The sequence below is a fragment of the Ictidomys tridecemlineatus genome, chromosome 5 (genome assembly GCF_052094955.1).
Source record: "Ictidomys tridecemlineatus isolate mIctTri1 chromosome 5, mIctTri1.hap1, whole genome shotgun sequence".
Taxonomy (NCBI): domain Eukaryota; kingdom Metazoa; phylum Chordata; class Mammalia; order Rodentia; family Sciuridae; genus Ictidomys; species Ictidomys tridecemlineatus.
Window position 1 is genome coordinate 14573458 of NC_135481.1, and position 19966 is coordinate 14593423.

Genomic DNA, 19966 nt, shown 5'->3' on the forward strand with positions numbered 1-19966 from the left:
ACTAATATAATACTTGAATGAATACATTAGTTTTGTGAAAGTCAAATTCCTTAGGGTCATCTTAATTTCATCCACTCCAAATACAAAGGTTTGCAACTCAGTCTCAGCAATGAAGTAATATTGCCTTATTTGATATTAATAAGCAAACTCTACCGACCTTTCAGTGTCAAACTTTAAGGTTCTTTAAAATAATGTTCCAAGAAAGAAAAAGAACAGAGTGCATTTGAAAAAACCATCAATAACTGAAATAAATACACCTATCACACTCTCTGTAAATCATATAAAGCATTCTAGTTTACAATCTACTTTATGGCTGATTTCTTTGAAAACAGCTTTACAAAACAAACAAACAAAAAAAAATTGAACAAAAAAATCTAAAGTAAAAAGAAAAATATTCTAGGGAATACTTAAAAAGTAGGTACTAGGCAGGATCTACTAATTAGAATTAAGCTTTCAAATAGCTGTCCTATGATAAAATTTCTTTGTTTTATTCATAAAGCATCTAATTTCTAAACAAGTGCTTATCTCCTACCCTTCACTACCTTAGATTCTCAAAAATCTAAGATGAATTATTTTTTAGAATCAATAAGTATCAAGTTAAGTTATTCAAGATTATTTCCTTTAACTGCCTATTGTTTAATTAGTGTTAGAATTAAATCAATTTAAAATTGTGTGCTACATTTTCAATTTTTTTATTCAGCTTATTTAATTCCAATAAAAAACTTGGTGAGAAGGGAGGTAGCTCTTTCCAACTTAACAGAGGGGGAAAAAACGCAGTTATAGGAAATGAAGTGATTTGCCCATGATCACACATAACTGGAAAGCAGTGGAGCTAGAATTAATTAGAACCTTAATCATAACCCAGCTCACTCTCTACTTTACCACAATGCTTCAGGCAACTTTTGACAGAGAGAAAGGAGATAGAATTCAAATCACTAAAGCCTCTATGTAAATGGTAGCTAAGTGAATTATCTGCAGGTAAAAGAGGTTAAAGAACTATTGATTACAAGGAGGTACTAATTCAAATTTGCCCACTATCTCCAATCTTTTCACTACTCTAACATTTTCTCTTTTTTTCAAAAAGGAATGCTTAAGAGCTGCTGCTTTGCTTTATATGATAGAAAGCTCTGATCATATGAATAACTATACCTTGACTCATTATGAAAATATAACATATAATATAACTCATTATAAAATATAACATAATGGATTAAAAAAAAAAAACTTCACAGCACTAAAAAACAACCAATGCAGACAACGCCATAACAGACATTGTGACTTTCTTCTCCAATACCCATTCCCTAACCATGAGTGGCAGCAACCTAAAGAATTAACTTTAGCTTAAGGGTGGCCTACCCTCACTTCCAGATATTCAGAAATAAGGAGAAATCATGCCAGTGAAATATGAGTTGTTAGTAGCTTCTGGTTAAGTTTGTCCTTTCTATTAGGAAGAAGTCAGACTTCATCTTTACAGAACATATGGTTTCTTCCTGGCAACCATCACTATACAAAGAGAATTCTGCCTTGGTATAAAGTCAGCACTAGGCAAAACAAAGTGGAACAATGAAAGAATCTGAATCTTTGGTGTCTTCATTAAGGTAGTAATTGACTAATCCGGAAGCTTACTTTTCCTTTCAATGCTCCACTATATTAAGCTAATAAGTGTCCTTATTGTATAAAAGGTTTGAATTGGGCTTTCTGATACCTAAAGCTGAAAAGGCCTAACTAAAACAGAATTTAATGAGGTAATTTAGCTAGCTGATGGACTACAAAAGATGCCTATGAGCCAAAAAGCTCTCTTGGATTTTTTTTTAAATTCTGTAATTCTATTAGTAAATAGAATTATTTATTTATAATTAAATTATAATTTAATTATAAATAAATAATTTATAATTAAATTATTTATTTAATAATTTAATTAAATTTAAATGTAATAATCTAACATAGGTAGAACTTTGGAAAAGAAATGAAGCAACTCTATGTTTGTTTCTTATCTTTGAAATTTGCTCTGATCTGGATATTCCTAAAAGATTTAGAGGGAAGGCAAGCCATAAGGGAGGAAAGGTGTTATGCACTGCATGCCCAGAGCTACAACTGAATTGAGGAAGTGGATGTTGGGAAAACATAACAAAAAATCATTACTAATAGCTCAGGCTCCATCCTGGGAAATATTATACCACCTACTAATCTCATCTACTAATCTCAAGTCTTGGGGCTGACAATCATTTTTGGGACAAACTTCTAGACGCTGAAACAGAGACTATTTAAAAATTCTAAGTGATACTAAAAGGAATAAAGCTGCAAAGACATCGAACAGAAAGGAATAAGTAAATTGCACTGCAGTTTTTGCTATTCTACGACACCAACTATTACCTTCTATTCCTGTTTAAGGTATTTGTTCTAACTACAACTTGGTTCTCCCTTACCATTAAGTCCCCTGAAGTTTTTCATGTGTTATGTGTCTTCTTTCCCACCTTCTCACACTACAGAGCCTAAAGGTGAGGTCAGTGTCCTCCTTGCCCATTCGAAACCATTCTTCCTCCGTCTTGCTTAAAAATATCCAACTTGGAATCTATTGTCATCAGACTATAATCGCTCACTTCCTTTCCCTACTTTGGTCATCAAACTCTCCACTTTATTTCTTTAAGATTTTAGCTGCTTGCTCATTATACCACCTCCAACATTAACACAACGATAAAGCTTGGAAATCTCAGCATTCACAGACAACCCTTCCCAAATCCTTGCTTATTGGTTCCATGACATTGTTCCAATGATGTTATCCCTCACTTTATACTAGACACTCATTCCCATGGTCAAAATTTTGTTAATTTTAAAATAAATGCAACCCCTCCAAAATACCACTTTCAAGCATCACACTCTACCAGCTCACTCCCTCTAATACACTAACTCTAAAAATCCTCCAACCAACAGATTGACAGTCTACTAATCTTACCACCTTTTCACTTTCTTTCACCTTTCCCTGTCCCCTTCAATCCTTCTTACCCAAGTTAAATCTATATTCAATTTCACATTCCTTATCTTCCTTGAAAAAACCCTTAACTACTCGCTTTCCTTCATACTTTGTCAATCTTGCTTGGCTAAAATTGGTACCAACCCAATTTTCTGCCTATTCCATGTTGGCCTATACAGCTGGATGTGGCTGGAGGGACACAGACCTCCCTCCTACAACCCTGTGTTTGTGTGCGCCCATGCACGCGCACACACAGTCTGATAGCTGGGCACTCTTTAAATAAAGACTAGGAGCCTCGAATGAGTTCTTAAAGAGGCATCTGACAGAGGTTCATTACTCCCTCCTTCTTGAAACAGTTTTTTCATTTGGTTTCCAAGATATCATATACACTCCTGGTTTTCCTCTTGCCTAAACAGTTTCTTGGTTTCCTTTGCTTGTTTCTCATTTCCCAAACCTCAAACATTATAGTGCCCCAAATCTCAGTTTTGAACCTCACCTCTCCACAATTATTCCCTTGATGAAGTGATCTGATTTCTTTAAATACCATCTATACATAATTCCCAAACTTAAATCTTTAGTCCATCCCTTTTTTTTTAACTATAGAGTCAGACATGTAGAAGTTCTTTTCCATTCAATGCCTAATATTTATCTCTAATTTCCTTTGTCCAAAATTTCTCTCCTCCAAGCCTTTTCCCTAACAGTTTCACCCATCTCAGTAAATGGGTAATTCTATCCTTATAGGTGCTCAGGCCAAAAACTGAATCCTACTTAACCATCCACTTTCCCTTATTCTCTGCCTTCTTTCTCACCCTCTGTCAACAAATCCCATTGACCTTTACGATAACAATTATTTACTACCTCTACTACTTGGTCCAAGTTATTACCTCTCACCTGAATTACTGCAACAGCTTCCAAAGTGGTTTTACTGCTTCTGCCCTTGATCTCCTTCAATTTGTTCTCAACACAGTTGCCAGAATGATTCTCTTTAAAAGTCCAATCACTCACCCAATGTCTTTCTATACCTGAAAGACTAAAAGCTCAGGTCCTTAAAATAACCTTACAAGATCCTGCTTGACTAACCATCACTACTTCTGACTTCATCCTCCATTATTCTATCCTTTACCCTAATCTAGTGATGGGTACCTCAGCCATGCTCCAGCCCCAGGTCTTGGCATTTGCTATACCTAGGGTCTACAATATTTTGTATTTGTTTGAATACTTCACTCACTGCTTGCCTTCATGTTTTTGTTTTGTTTCTTCTTTTTTTATACTGGGGATTGAACCCAGGGGCACTTTACCACTGAGCCATGTTCCCAGGCCTTTTTGTTTTATATTTTGAGACAGAGTCTCACTAAGATGCTGAAACTGGCCTTGAGCTTGTAATACTCCTGTCTAGGCATCCCAAGCACTGGGACTGCAGGCATGTGCCACGGTGTCCAGCTCCTTCATGTTATTTAAAAGTCCTCTTACCCGTGAATTTTCCTTACTGTTCTCTAAAGTACAACTCTTCCCATACTCTGCTTTCCCTTTTTTATTTTTCCTTGTTATTACTTATAATCAAACATGCTATATATTTACCTCTTTATTGTCTCACCTAAAATGTAAGTTTTATGAGGACAGGAATTTTGGTCTGTTTTGTTCACTGATGCATTTCCAGGCTCAGAGCAGTGACATTAAATACTGGCTCAGGCATTAAGAGTCATACAAATATTTATATAAATGAACAAAATCATAGCCATCCTTCAAAGATTATATGAAATTATCCACAGTATCAAGATTATATTGAAAGGGACCACTAAAAACACACACTCTTATTTTCTTACTTTGCACATCTGGTTAGTTAGTGGTGATTAATGCAGGATCAGCACTAAAGTCAGTTTACCTAATAAATACATTAATGTTCTTCCGTGAATATCCTTCTGATCATGCTCTTTTAATCTTTTATCACTAGGAACTCTAAAAGCAATAAATATAGTCTGCCATTAGGGCACTCGTCAAGTGCTACAGTTTGGACGTATGTTAGAAAGTTAATCCTCAAAGCAACAGTGATGAGGTGGGACCTTTAAGTGGTAATTAAGTCAGAGGGCACGGTCCTCATGCATGGATTAATGCCTTTATTACTGGAGTGGGTTCCTAATAAAAGAATGAGTTTTCCCTCCCCTTGCTCCTGTGTGTAACAAGAAGGTCCTTGCCGTATGTAGGCCCTTCAACTTTGGACTTCTCAGGCTCCAGAACTAAAAGAAAGAAATCTCTATTCGTTATAAACGATCTAACCTCAGATATTCTGTTATAGCAACAGAAAACAGGCTAACACATCACGTTCTGATCTTCACACAGGATTGTTATTATATATCTCTATTATCTCCCCTCAAACACTAAAAGCGGTATAAGGCTGAGGGTTAGGTTGCTAGGGGTTAGGGTGATGGATATAACTGTAAAAGGACGGCACAGAGATTTTTGTGGTGATAGAAGAGTTCTGAATCTTGATTTTGATGGTAATTACACAAATCTCCATGTGATAAAATTACAAGGAATTATAAATATATAATGAGTACATATAAAACTGGCAAAATCTGAATATGGTCTATGGATTATACCAATGTCAATTTCATAGTTTTGATAGTGTCACAGAGTTATGTAAAATGTTACTACTGGGAGGAACTAGATGAAGGATGGGACAGTTCTGTATTAATTTTGAAATTTCCTGAGAGTCATAATTACTTACAATTTTTTTTAAATGTATTAAACAAAAAAACTTGAAGCAATATAAAAGTGTATACAATCACAGTTTGAAATCTCGGACTTCTAATCCCTAGTCCCTCTTTTCAGTTCCTCTCCAGAAACAACTACTTTTCATTTTCTTATGTCTCTTTCCAGGCAGGTCCATGAATACTGAAGCACAAACGTGTTTATAACTGAGTGCATTTATGTATTTATACCCACACATACATTTTTTACAGTAATGTTAGCAATACCATAAACACTTTTACAACTTTTTTTTTTCACTCAGTAAGGTGTCTTAGAGATGAGTTCACATCAAAGATCTTTTTTCTTTCTTTTTATGGTTATGTGACATCCCATTGTGTGGCTATGCCATTATTTAATCAGCCCATATTAAAAGTCATTTAGGGCTTTTTGTAATATAATTAATAATATATTGATCAAAGACAACTTATAAGGATTGAGTCAAACAGTCATTTTAACATATGAGCACTTATCATTTTAATAAATAAAGTCAACTTGTCCTCCAAAGAAAAGTGCACATATTTACATTCCTGCCTTTATTATCACTTTGTCATTCACATCTCTGTGAATCTGGTGAAATGCTCTCTGATTTAAATTTGCCTTTTGACAATAATAAACTTGAACACTTATTGTGTTCTTTGTATTTTTCCAAGAACTTTTACATAACTTTCTAATTCTCACAACAATCCTTTGAGATAGGTATTACTATTACAATTTTATTGATATTTTAAGAACCTTCTTATTTGTAAGAAAATCTATGAACCCAAGCAGTTCGGATTTTTAAATAATGTGTTTTGTATTTAGCTTTCCAGGAATCTTATGTTTAAGGCCATTTTAAAATCTATTTTGGTTTGAGCCACATGTTTGTTCTATGCCCATTTTTTCTGTTGGGTTTTTGATCCTGTGATTTTTAAGATCTCTTTTTTAAATATCTCTTTGTGTATTAGGAAATTTGGCCCTGTAAATATGTTACACCCAAAAGTTAAGACACATTTACTGTGTGATCCAGCCCTTCTACTCCTAAGAATTTATTGAAAAGAAATTAAAAAGTTCAGAGCTGGGGCTGTGGCTCAGTGATAGAACACTTGCTTGAAATGTGTGAGGCACTGGGTTTGATCCTCAGCATCACATAAAAATAAATAAACTAAAATAAAGGTATTATATCCATCTACAACTAAAAAAAAGAAAAAAAATGAAAACATTCATACCAAGACTTACACACCAATGTTGATAGCAACTTTATTTGTAAATAAAATTGTAAGTAAACCAAATGTTCACCAGCACATGAATGATAAACAAATTTCTGTATGTCCTTATAATGGAATAATACTACTTCCCAATTAAAAGAAATAAATTATTGATACATACAAGAACAGAGAAAAATTTTAATTATGCTGGATCAAAGAAGATAGACCCTTTCCCAGCAAACATCACATACTCTATGATTCCATTCATACAAATCTTTAGAAAATGCAAAACAATTCATAGTGACAGAAAGTAGCTCAATGGTAACTCGGAGTGGTGGGTTATAGATATGCGGAGGGGCATGAAGGAAAGATCATAAAAGAACATGAAGAAACTTCTGGAGATAAAAAATATGCTTACCATCTTGAATGTAGTAATGTGTTTTTTTTTAAATATTTTTGTAATTGTAGATAGACACAATATCTTTATTTTATTTGTTTATTGTACGTGGTGCAAAGGGATCGAACCCAGTGCCTCACACATACTAGGCAAGTGCTCTATCACTGAGCCACAGCTTCGGCCCCAAAATGTAGTAATGTTTACATGCAGTTTATTGTATGTCAAGGATATAATAATACTTCAATGAAGCTATTAAAAAAGGGGGACTCCAAATATTGCGTTTTTTCACTAAATACCAATAGTTTGACTTTACTATATTTACCATAAATAACACGAGCAAATGTGAATTCTTTCCGATTTAGCTTTGAAACAAACATTTACTTTTTCAATGTTATAATTAAATTTGACAAGGAGTATTCTGATCTAAATTGGGACTCAGAACCCAACCAAAACAACATTCCATTTGTGGCAGACATTGTACAATCAAGACAAAATAGATAAATGAATTTAATGCAGACTGAAAAACTACAATCATCATCCATTATTCAATTTTTAAATTCTTGGGTACATCAAAATGTCTTCATTCATTCATTCATTTCTTTTTCACTAAGATACATCTGGAATCTATTCTGTTCATGTACTGTGAAGCACTAGAAATAAAATCAGTAAGCAATCAGAATTCTGTGAAGACAAAGACAACTTAAGCATCTACCCTCAATGTAACTGATTGACTTTATAATAAATTAGCTATAAATATGTATTTTAAACAGTTAATATGAAAATATTATTTTTTATTTGTATTTTATGTTGCAATGCCAAATAGGAGTTTGAAAAAAAAAAAAAGTTCCCCTGAAAACTAAGCCATGTTGTATTTACTTCCCTTTAAGCTGTAATACTATACATGATAATGCAAATGAAATCATTTCCCATGCCAGAGTGACTTTAAATTATCCAGTAACTCAATTACCCAGCTTTTAATAGTATAATTTTTAAGAGATATAGCATTAATACATAATGGACATTTGGTTTCTAAATTTGAGCAAATGAACACAGCATTACATTACTTAGTATAATATAAGACTTCCCAGCCAATATATTTGCTTTCCTAGATTGTCATATTTTCTATTCAAAGGTTCTATGGTTAAGTTCAGTGAATTCATGTATTTCCTATCTTCAAAAATTGTATTTAAAATTTTTTTTTTTTTGTACCGCGGATGGAACTCAAGAACACTCAACCACTGGGGCGCATCTCCAGCACTTTTTTGGATTTTATTTAGAGACAAGGTCTCCCAGAGTTCCTAACTACCTCACTAAGTTACTGAGGCTGGCTTTGAACTCACCATCCTCCTGCCTCAGCCTCCCAAGTCGCAGGAATTATACACATGCACCACCATGCCTGGCATATTTTTTAAAATTTAACTAAAATAATAACTTTAAAAGACAATTTACATGGAAAAAAGGCCCTCCCCCACACCTCTACCACCCCTGCAATGAAGAAGCAAGGAAAGCCTATTAAGAGCAGCTTCACTGAAGAAGGCAAAAAGATCTCTGAAACAGGCCAATGCTTCCCCAAATGAAAGCCAATCAAAACACAAGATAACAATGCTGGCTTGATAATAAACCTAAATCTGGAACCCCCCCTGGGTAGAACAAAAATTCTATATGGAGAATAGAGAAAGCTGATGACTGTAAACTAATTTCATCTATGATCAATTAGACATTTTCATAGACATTTACTTCTCAAACATTTTAAAACACATTGTTTTTTCTTTCACTAAGCCTTTTTGTGTTTGTATTAATATGACAACATAAAAAGTACCCCACTGACAAAGTACATTTACTGGAATGTATCTCCCAGTTTTGCTTTATTTTTTATTAGATACTCATTTTGAAATAGCATTTTTATATATCTGCCACTTTTGAGGGCTAATGACAACAAAATTGGCATATTCATAGAAAAACAACTAAAGGGAAGTTCCAAAATGTGGGGAGGGTAGTATTAAGAATGTCAGGATAAGTAAAAATCATTTCTACTTTCTTATTTCTCAATGTTTAAATGGACATAATACTATCATTTGTAACTTTAATTACTGAATAAAGACAAAAATAAAGATGCACTGAAGATACAAGGTTGTTAAAGACTTCATATTCACTAAAGAGATGCTAAAGACTTGACCCAGAGACAATAGTAAAGATGGCTTGAAGGCATCTCAGGAACTGGCAAGACCACACCCAGCTCAGACTCAAGGATATAAAAGTAAAAATTCCCTTGAGAAGAAACCAAGTGTGTTTGGGGAGGTGAGTTAAGAAGTTGCTTCACCATGCTCAGATGCCCAGGCACTCAGATGCTGCTACAGCCAGGTTTAGCTACTGCTGGAGATGGCAGCAGACCTTGGCATCAACCACCTGATGACAGTTCTGTAGGACCGCAGGATGCTGGAGTTAGGGGTTCATGGAGGCTTCCACCAAGATTTCCAAGGAAGTGCCACAGGATCAGAATCCCTACAAGCAACCTCCTAAGAGAATGATGTGTGAAGATGTGAAAAGAAAGTCAAAGATGCAGTGGAGACCCTAAGGTTAAGAAAGGCCAATACCATGAAAGGTCAGCTGATGAAAGCAGCGGCAAAGAAGCAGAAACAAGTCAAGGGAGAGGGCACACAGGCTGCAAGGAGCACAGTTACAAGACTTGTTTGTCCAGCTGATTTTGGTCTTACTTTGGTCCCATCCCCTCTTTCTCCCCTGTAGAATGGAAATGTATACTCTGTGCCTTTATATATTGGATATAGTAACTTTTTACAGGAGCTATACTGAGAATTTGCCTTGAGTCTCAGATGAGATTTTGGACTTGGACTTTGGGCAATCCTGGATTAGTTGAGACTATAGGGACTTTTGGAAATGGACTAAATGTTAGCTTTTGGAGGCCCGGGGCAGGTTGTTATGGTTCAGATATGAGGTATCCCCCAAAAAAATTCATGTGGGAGACAATGAAAGAAAATTTAGAGGTGAAATGATGTTACAAGAGCTTTAACCTAATCAATGCATTAATCCATTGATAGGAATTAACAGGGTAGTGTCTTTGGGAGTATATATTTTATCCCTGTGAGCCTGTTCCCTGCTTTCCTTTGCCATGCCCTTCTGGTCTGAAGTTCTCTCACCTCAGGCCCAGGTCCAGAGTTATGAAGTGAGCCATCTATGGGCTGAGACCTCTGAAACTGAGTGCCAAATAAATTTTTCTTCCTCTTAAAAAATCTTTTTTTTTTTTAAAAAGGTCACAAAGCCCCCACCCACTCCCTGCCAAAAAAGAAACTCCTGGTTTGTTCAAGAGACAATACATAAAAGAGCTTATTGTTTCATTATGAATTTAAACAAACAAATAATTTAGAAGTTAACCTTTGGTTTCAGGTTTTGGCATTACATTATTTTGCAGAAATGCATAAGAGACAAAATTTGAGTATTTCTATTTAGTGGTACTATGCCATCACATGTAAAAGCAATTGCAAATAGTTTGTAGCACTTCTAAAAGAAAACTAAAATTTCATTTCCTTTGGAAGTACAAATAAACTTTTTAAAAATTCCATGTAAATTATTTCATATTCTAATTTCAGAAGTTGATAATCAAGAAAATAATCTTTCCTACAAACTTTTGATACTATGTGAAGCTGTAAAGTATTAAGAATTAGTGCCCAAAAGAAAGTTTTGCAAATTGGAATTATAACTAATGAAGAAATTTAAAAAAAAAAAAAGATTGGTGTTTAAAGTCCTTAGAGGATAGTCTGATTAAACCCATACTCAATATATGCTTTGATGTCTCAAAGGAGAGAATGTCAACTCCCATTCTCATTTCAACTGTCAGAAAGGACTTCTTCATTATGAACAAATATTCTCCCCTTCCTCTTTCATTCATTGTTCTTCGTTCCATCATCTGGGAATGCAAGATATGTTTAATCCTTCTTCTACTGTGCCCTTCCTTCTTGGTTTCACAGAAACACAAACTTGAATCAGTAAGCACACTGAAGATCACCCAAGTATACAATCTGAAAAGCATTACCATATACCTGCTAAAGGCTTCTTTCTTTCAGGCTGAAAAACAAAATATTTCATTTATTTTTCAAGTATCTTTGTCAAGACACTTCTTCATTCTTATTATTCTTCTCTGAATACACTATTTACCTATATCCTCTTTAAAATGTGACCAAGAAAATAAAAAACAAAGATGCAGAGTGGAAAAGGATAATTAACTGTGTTTAAAACAACATGCTTCAAAATAATGTAGCTTAAGGAGGTGTTAGCTTTTGGACCACTGACAAAAAAACTTCAGATAAATAAGGAGCCATACCCAAGCAGAAACACAACTGTTTTAAAAAGAAGGAACATTGAACAAAAAACACCTACTGCTCTTAGCCTTCCAGGTCTTCTACACTGCACCATACAAACTTTTAAAAAATCTTCAATCATAGGGCTTTGTTCATCCCTATCAAATATCCATACAATCAAATACAAAATGTGTGTAACATGTATTTTCTTAAATACAGCCTGTCCTTATTCTTAAAAATAAAGAAAGTTGGGTATAGCAGCACACACCCAGCAATAGAGGCAATAGTATCACCAATTCAAGGCCAGTCTTGGCATTTAGCAAGATCCTACCTCAAAATAAAAAGTAAAAAGGACTGGAGATACAGGCTCAGTGGTAGAGCACACCCTAATATCAAAAATAATTAATAAATAAATAAGCAAACAGATGAATAAGAGTAGGTAAGGATCCTGATTCTGTATATTCATTAGCACTCCCTTATGGAACTGATAAAACTATTAAATAGTACATGGGGGAAAATAGCATTTTGAGGCACACTCCTAAGAATAAAATCAGTCCATTAATCATCAAGCTTTGAATGTGACCTTTTAATTAATTACAAATCCACCTACCTATGTAATTACTCAGACCACATTTCTTTATCTGATCTACAAATATATCAGAAGAGATTGTCAAATGCTATATTTTAATCTTGAGGGCCCCTTTCTTCATCTGTATAATGAGTACTAAATGAGACAACCTATGTAAAGCATTTAAACCAGTGTCCAGCACATACTAAAAATTCAATAAATATAGTTATAATAATAAACATTTACTATGGCAAGAGTATTTCCTGATGTAACTTCCAGTTTACTTACCCTAGAAGAAGGGAGTCTAGATGTCAAGACATGTTCTTTGAGAAATCATGCTGACTTCTTCTAGTGATCAGTATTCTTTTTTCGTTTTGTTTTGTTTTAGGTGGACATAATCTGTATTTATTTTTATGTGGTACTGAGGCTCGAACCCAGTGCCTTATGCATGCCAGGCCAGCACACTACCACTTGAGCCACATTCCCATCCCCATGATCAGTATTCTTTTAAGTACCATCAATACAAGAATTCAATAAACTGCTAGACAATTTGTTCAAGAAATGACACCAAGCTTACCAGTCTGTTATTATTATTACCTACAATTTTCACTTATTTCCCAACACTGTACTTATTCAGGAGTTAACACTATTTATACATAATAGTGTTTTTTTAATAAGGTTTATTTAATTTCCTTTTCAAAAATGAGGATGAATTTGTCAGTTTTGATAAAGACACCAAGATTATATAAGACGTTAATATTAGGGGAAGTTAAATGAAGGGTACATGGTACATGAGAATTCTCTACACTATTTTGCAATTCTTCTTCAAATATGTGACTATTTTAAAACTGAACATTTTAAAACAATCAAGATGATATCTTCCCATTATAAAGAATTCTTTCTTAAAACTCAGCAAATATTACCAACCTATTAGGTGTAAATTCTTTGAGGAGACCTACAGCCTTATAATTTATCTTGAACAGAAGACTTTAATTCCAGTAAATAGGATCCCTTGCAATACCCCTACTTATTATCCAGGTCATAGTTAGTATTCAGTAAATACCAGTCATCTCGAAATTTTATTTTTGGAAATAGGAACCTTAAGAAGTTGATCCCATAAGCAAATATATTTTCCACAAACCATAAAAACTCCATAGAAACCAATTAAACTTTCTGCTTGTATTGCTCAAACCACTTATTTAGCAATCATATTCAAGTCAAGTTCTACAAGATCTTTGATGTATGATACAAATTACTACTATGCCATTAGCATAAAAATCTTTAAAATATATACTTTAAAATGTTTATATCAAGACTGATTAGTTTTTAATGTAGGCAAATAAGAGTTTAGTAAAATGATGAGTTTTATTTGCAATAACTTAATTTTTAATGTTAAGCAAAAAAAATCATGAGAATTCTGCTAAAACTGTTATCCAACACATTGAAATACTAAAATGCCTAAGAATATAATATCATTCTCCAAAATGTTCTCCTTAAATACCTTCAAATAGCTCTGTGTTTGAATTTCTTTTAAGTTATCAACTGTCTAATTTTCAGAAATTTGGTTTCCTTTTTTGAAAAGTACCACAGAATAAGTACTATAAACAGTAGTGCAATGTCAAATAATTGATCCAATAATAAAAAGAACTAAGGCCACCTGTCTTACAGAGAATTACTGTGAAATACCACCAGACCTTTCTTTTCTTCCTTCTGGACCAGTAGCCAGACTCTAATGACATTCAGACCCTTTCTTATTTTTAGTATATGAATAGAATACTTGATACCCATCTAAATCAGTATTTTAATGAATGTTTTACATAATCCATCTGTTTTGGTGTATATATATATATACATACACACACACACACATATATACACATATACTCTCTCTACATATACATATGTACACATACACACATATATACATATATATGTATGTATGTATATATATATATATATACACACACACACACACACACACACACAATTTATACATATACATGTATATAGTTTGCCCTCTGTATCTACTAGTTCTACATCTGTGGATTCAACCAACAGAGGGTTGAAAATATTTGGAGAGAAAATTGAGTCTTCACTGAACATTTTTTTTCTAATCATTATTCCCTAAACAATAGAATATAAAAACTATTTATATAGCTTTTACAATGTATTAGGGATTATAAGTAATCTAGTGATGATTTAATGTATACTAAATAACATTTTATACCAGTGAGGAGCTGGCCTCGTCCCTAGCCTGTATATCACCGACAAGGAACTAAGATGGAAGCAGGAAAGGCCTAAAGGAGATGACTCCTTCTACATAGAAAGGAAAACCCTAATGATGGCACTTAGGGTAGACCTGCTCCAAATACCTTATATATATATATTCATATATGTATACACACATACACACACACACACACACACACATAAATAAAATAATGAAGTTAACTCCTAGTTTTATAAGAATGGAAATTAATTCCTTCTCCTTCTCCTTTTCTGTTCTGTTGGGAATTGAACCCAGTAAGCTACATCCCCAACCCAAGAAATGAAATCTTATGCCCATCAAACACATGTATAAAATTGTTCATAGAAGCTTTATTTCTAAAAGCTACAAACTGGAAACAGCCTAAGTGTCTATATGTCTGTCAATAGTAGAATAGATGAATATATGCCCATATAATGGAATAACATTTAGCAATGAAAAAGAATAAGCCACTGTTAATTCAAAAAACAGGGATGAATCTCACAGACATCATATTAACAAGGGAAACCAGACATAAAAGAATGGCTAGATCCCATTTATATGAAGCTCAAGAACAAGCACAACTACTCTAGAGTGATGGAGATCAGAAAAGTGGTCACCTTTGGAAAGTACTGATTGGAAGAGAACATAAGGGAGTTTTCTAGGGTCCTAGAAATGATCTACATCTTGATCTGGCTGGTGGTATATGTTTGCATGTATAAAAATTTATTGTTAGCCATAAGAAGCCTGGCACAGTAGCACACACTTGTAATCCCAGTGGCTTGGGAGGCTGAGGCAGGAGGATCGAGAGTTCAAAGCCAGCCTCAGCAAAAGCAAGGCGTTAAGCAACTCAGTGAGACCCTGTCTCTAAATTTAAAAAAAAAAAAAAAAAAAGGCTGGAGATGTGACTCAGTGGTCAAGTGCTCCTGAGTTCAATCCCCATTACCTCCCCCCACCAAAGTTGGTCCTAAGAATTAATTTCATGGCTAATAACTTTATTGAAGTTAACTTCATTTAAACACACACACCCCAAGCCTCTTCAAGGAAGTGACAAGATTTTATGCAGTTTTATATTCTTATTAGTTGGCCCATGGTTGGCACTTAAATAATTAACAGTAAGATTGATGCTAATAACTGAGCAGGCATAAGATCAGTAAGCTGTGAATAGGCCTATAACAAAAAAAAAAAAAAGGAAGAAAAGAAAATAAGATTAGAAACCCACATGAGTAAAGGCAGTGAGGTATCTCTGTGTGTCATGATCCAAAGTCAGGATTTTCTCTGAACCATGTCCTTAAGACTCTAAGATTCTTGATGTCACTTTTCTAAAAAGCAACTCTAAGCTTCCCCTCCCCAAGGGGGGAAATCAGCCATCTAGTGCTCCTTTCAAACAACAGTTTAACAATGTTAGTGTTCACAATGAGCTTAACAAAGAAAATCTTACAGACCAACTAGCTGTGTGATCTTGAGCAAGACATTCAACAATTCTTACATGTCAGTATCCTTATATGCTTGCTAAAAGAAAGAGTTGGATTAAATAGTGTCTAAAGTCCAACCAATCTCAAATTCTCCATTTAAGCTTTTTTTTTTTTTTGGAAGAATTAAATGGATAAATCTTACAATTTACTTCTTCAAATTATAAAATGAGCAAAATATTAGTTAATTTAACAATGAATAAGTAGCCTTATTCAGAAAGCAGGGTAGTATTTATGAAAAAGCATAGAATGTGGAATTACTCAGACTTAGATGTAGTCATTGTCTGATTCTTAGTAGATAATGATCATGAGCAAGTTATTAAGTCAGGATTTGGTTTTGAAAATTAAAGGCAATGAATATATGTAAAGCAATTATTGAGCCAATATAAAAAACTCATATAAAAAGTAGCCAAGGTAAAATCACTGATGTCCAAAATTTGAAATTCCTAAATTAGTTAATTTCTTACTTAGCAATTTAGAGAGAGGAATTAATGGTTGTCTCAAAATTCTATAAGATTTTACTGCAAGCTTAACTCCTATTATGTCAGGAGTCTCAGTTCTTAAATATAAATCAAGAAAATAAGATAATTTAGAAACCCCAAATTTCTAGGAAAATAGGACAACATTGAGATTTGAGTTTAATTCACCTGGGACATAAAAAAGACATTAATCTTGGTTTTGAGAATGTAACATGTAATGAGAGCCAATTATGTGTCAACAAGCAATGGAAATTCAAAAAATAGTAAGAAATATAAACTTGCCTTTGAATCCAGGAAGAGAGAGACATAATTACAGCACACTAATGAACTTAACAGAATGAATAAACAAAATACATTGGGTGAATAACTCAGTGATATGGGAAGATGGCGAATCAGAGGGTATAGGAGTCCTAAAAAGCACAGCATTAAGTTTTCTCTTGAAAAAAAAAAAAAACAGTAGAATTCACTACAAGACAAGAGAACAAAATGCACACTAAGCAGTGGGGAGAACAAAAGTGAGTCAGGAAGCAATAATGTTCATTTAGTAAACTGCTCTTATTTCTAAAACTGGAACTTGAGATTACGGTAGGGGAAAGACAAATGAGCCAGATGATGAAAGGCCTTGTAATGATAAGAGTTAAGACTAAATACTGTAGGTACAAAGGAAGTATGGGTTTTAATAAACAAGTGATGAACAGATTTGCATTTTAGAAAAATTACCTTGGCAGTAGTATATGAATGGATTAAAGGGAGTCAAGTCTGGAAGCAACGACTAAAGATGTCATTCTCCATACAGAGTTAAATAAGGATGATAAATAATGATAGAAACAAGGATCAAAAATTTAAAAACAACCATCCTTTAACAGAAAAAACTAAATGACCCAAAGGAAATCATTTACCTTCATGAATGTATACTGTGGGGTTAAAAAATTGGCATATATCTTTAAAAAGAAGAGGCTTCTAAAATTAAGTCTAATATATAAAAACTATACAGAACTAATTGTATCCTGAGAACTAGCCTTCTACATAGCCACTCTACAGTATCTGTCCCTTCTTGTATATATAATATTGCAAATCTGCAACATAAAAACCAATGTAGTTTAATTCTTAGAACCTGGGGTTTATATTGACTACTGACAGAGACTTCTCTTAGTGTGTGTGTGTGTGTGTGTGTGTGTGTGTGTGTGTATGTGTGCGTGTAAATATGGAAAACAAGGCCCTAAAAGACTAAGGAATTATCCAAGGTCATGCTGTTAGTAGTACAATGAAGACTGGCATTCATATCTGATGATTTCTTTTCTAGAAATTGCTTTAATATATCACATTTATGATTTTAGAGTTTTGAATAACTCAAGACACTTTGGTACTATCACTTTCAGCAGTGTAATAATGATATTATAAAGCTTTTCAGAGTTCATATGACTCACAATAAAAACATCTATTAGATGTGTACATGTTTGACTGACCGAAAAAATAAAGAAAGAAAGAAAACTTTCCTGACACTTGTCCCACACTAAGAACACCTCCCTCCACCCAAAAAACTCCCTCTTCTTCTCTAGGGAGCCTACAAACCTCCTTTCTCAAACTCAGAAAACAATTTTAAAAAGAGCTAAGATTAATTCATCTTTATATAATTAAATATCCAACATCTTTTAACATTTTACTTAGGTCTACATCTTATTTTTGTTGTGTTCACCACCTCACCCTGACCCTATAATTTTTAGACACTTGAAATATCTTTTTTCTTCATTTGTACAAACAGATGGAAGTGGCAATGTTAACACAAGCCTCATAAATACTTCGTATTACACAAATTTGCATAGTGTTCAAAATGTTTAAATTTTGAACTCTCTAATTTGCACTTAATGTGTGCTCATTTAAATACATTCAAGATAAAAGTATAAAATTAAATAGCTCTACCATGCCTCTGCAAATCTCTTCTAGAGAATCTTTAAATGTAAGTTTGATGTGCATCCTTACAGACTTTCTTATACTTACATATAGAAGTATCTTTAAGGAATTAATATATAACACCCAAACTCTTATAATAATTTACTCTCTCATTAATAATTCAGAAAGTAGAGCACTACCTTGCTTGGGTTTTGGTGATTGTGACAGACATCAATTATATTACCACTCATACTTTAAAAAATAGCTGAATCCCAAGTTCTCTGTATACTTCTTTCTTAGCATCATTACAAGTTGTTTATTTTATTTGTCTCCCTTTTGATGTTGGTTAGGTGACTGCTAAAATCACCATACCTTCAATGTTGTGACACAAAGCATATAATCAAATATTTGATTGATAATTCTATCCTTACTTAGCAGTCATGAAAGCCATGTTTCTAAAATCTGCTTAATTTATCATTTGTCTTTCTCTCAAAATTCGGGGGTGGGGAGGGGCAGGAGGATATACTTAAGAGTTCTGGGGGCCACAGTGTTAAATACCTGCTCAACTGATGGGTCTTGATGGCTGAAAAGCCAAGCATATTTTAGTTTGAACAACAAAAACCTACTTTAAGCCCCTCAAAGAGTTAAATATTCCTCCACACCATTCCCTTTTTTAAAAAAAAAAATGTTTCCAAAATTCAAAAATTCAGTATGTTATCCCTACTCTCTGATTCTAAGATGAAATAAAATGTCCTTTTAAAAAAGCTGTCAATAAGAAAAAGTCTGAGGCAGACTTTGCTTTTGCATAGTCAAATTTGTCCTTTATCCCAGATTACAAATTTACAGAACTATTATAGGTAGAGGCCCCACTGTCTGTCACAATAGACTCCCTAAGGAGAAGAAATGCCAGGTAAATTCCAGACTTTTGATTTATACTTTTGTTTTTAAACCACATACACATACATACAGGTCAGTTTATTTAAATCTCACCTAAATTGGGCTAGTCACCAAGAACTCTTTAAGATCCAAAACTAAGTACACCTTCACAATAAAACTGATAAGCAAGATTCTGTAAAAGAGCTCTGTTAGCCATCCTTAACAGGTTGCAAAAGATGCTTTTGCAAAGATCTAGTTTTAGGGCTTCAAATTCCAATACGGGGGTTTTTTGTTTGTTTGTTTGTTTGTTTTTTTGGAAGCTAAACTTGTCTCTCTCCACAAATGTTTTTCAAAGAACACAGAAGTCAGAACACACGTTTCCAGCACTACTTAATTCTGCCTACACTCAGGCAAGACTTCAGGACAGATCTAAAAATGTAGGATCATCAAAGCAGACCACCTAGGAAGGAAAGCCAAGATCACATAGCCTTCCTCGCCCTTAGCAATTTCCAGTTGCTTGGGAGCTGTATCTTCGCTGAACTCGCGGACACGTGCCTCCTACAGAACCTACAGACCACATGCCCAGTTAAAGGTATTGCCACTCTCCAGCTCCCACAGCTCCAGAGTCCAGCGCGCCCCCACAGGGATCCCAGAGCAAAGAAAAGAGAACTGCAGAACAAACCCACTAATTCAACAACTAGGCAACAATACGGGTCAATCCTCCAACTAAACATTGAGTAAATCTCATCTAGAGTGACCAGATCGAAACCGTTTCAGGATGCTGAACAGCCACTGGCAGTCAATTGGGCCAGATCAAGAAGAA

The 19966-nt window shown here is 34.1% G+C and overlaps 1 protein-coding gene across 4 annotated transcripts in view; it reads right to left on the reverse strand.

The window, feature by feature from the left end:
- Glce (glucuronic acid epimerase) overlaps nt 1-19966 on the reverse strand; it is a 107008-nt gene that overhangs the window by 85990 nt on the left and 1052 nt on the right. The window lies entirely within an intron of this gene.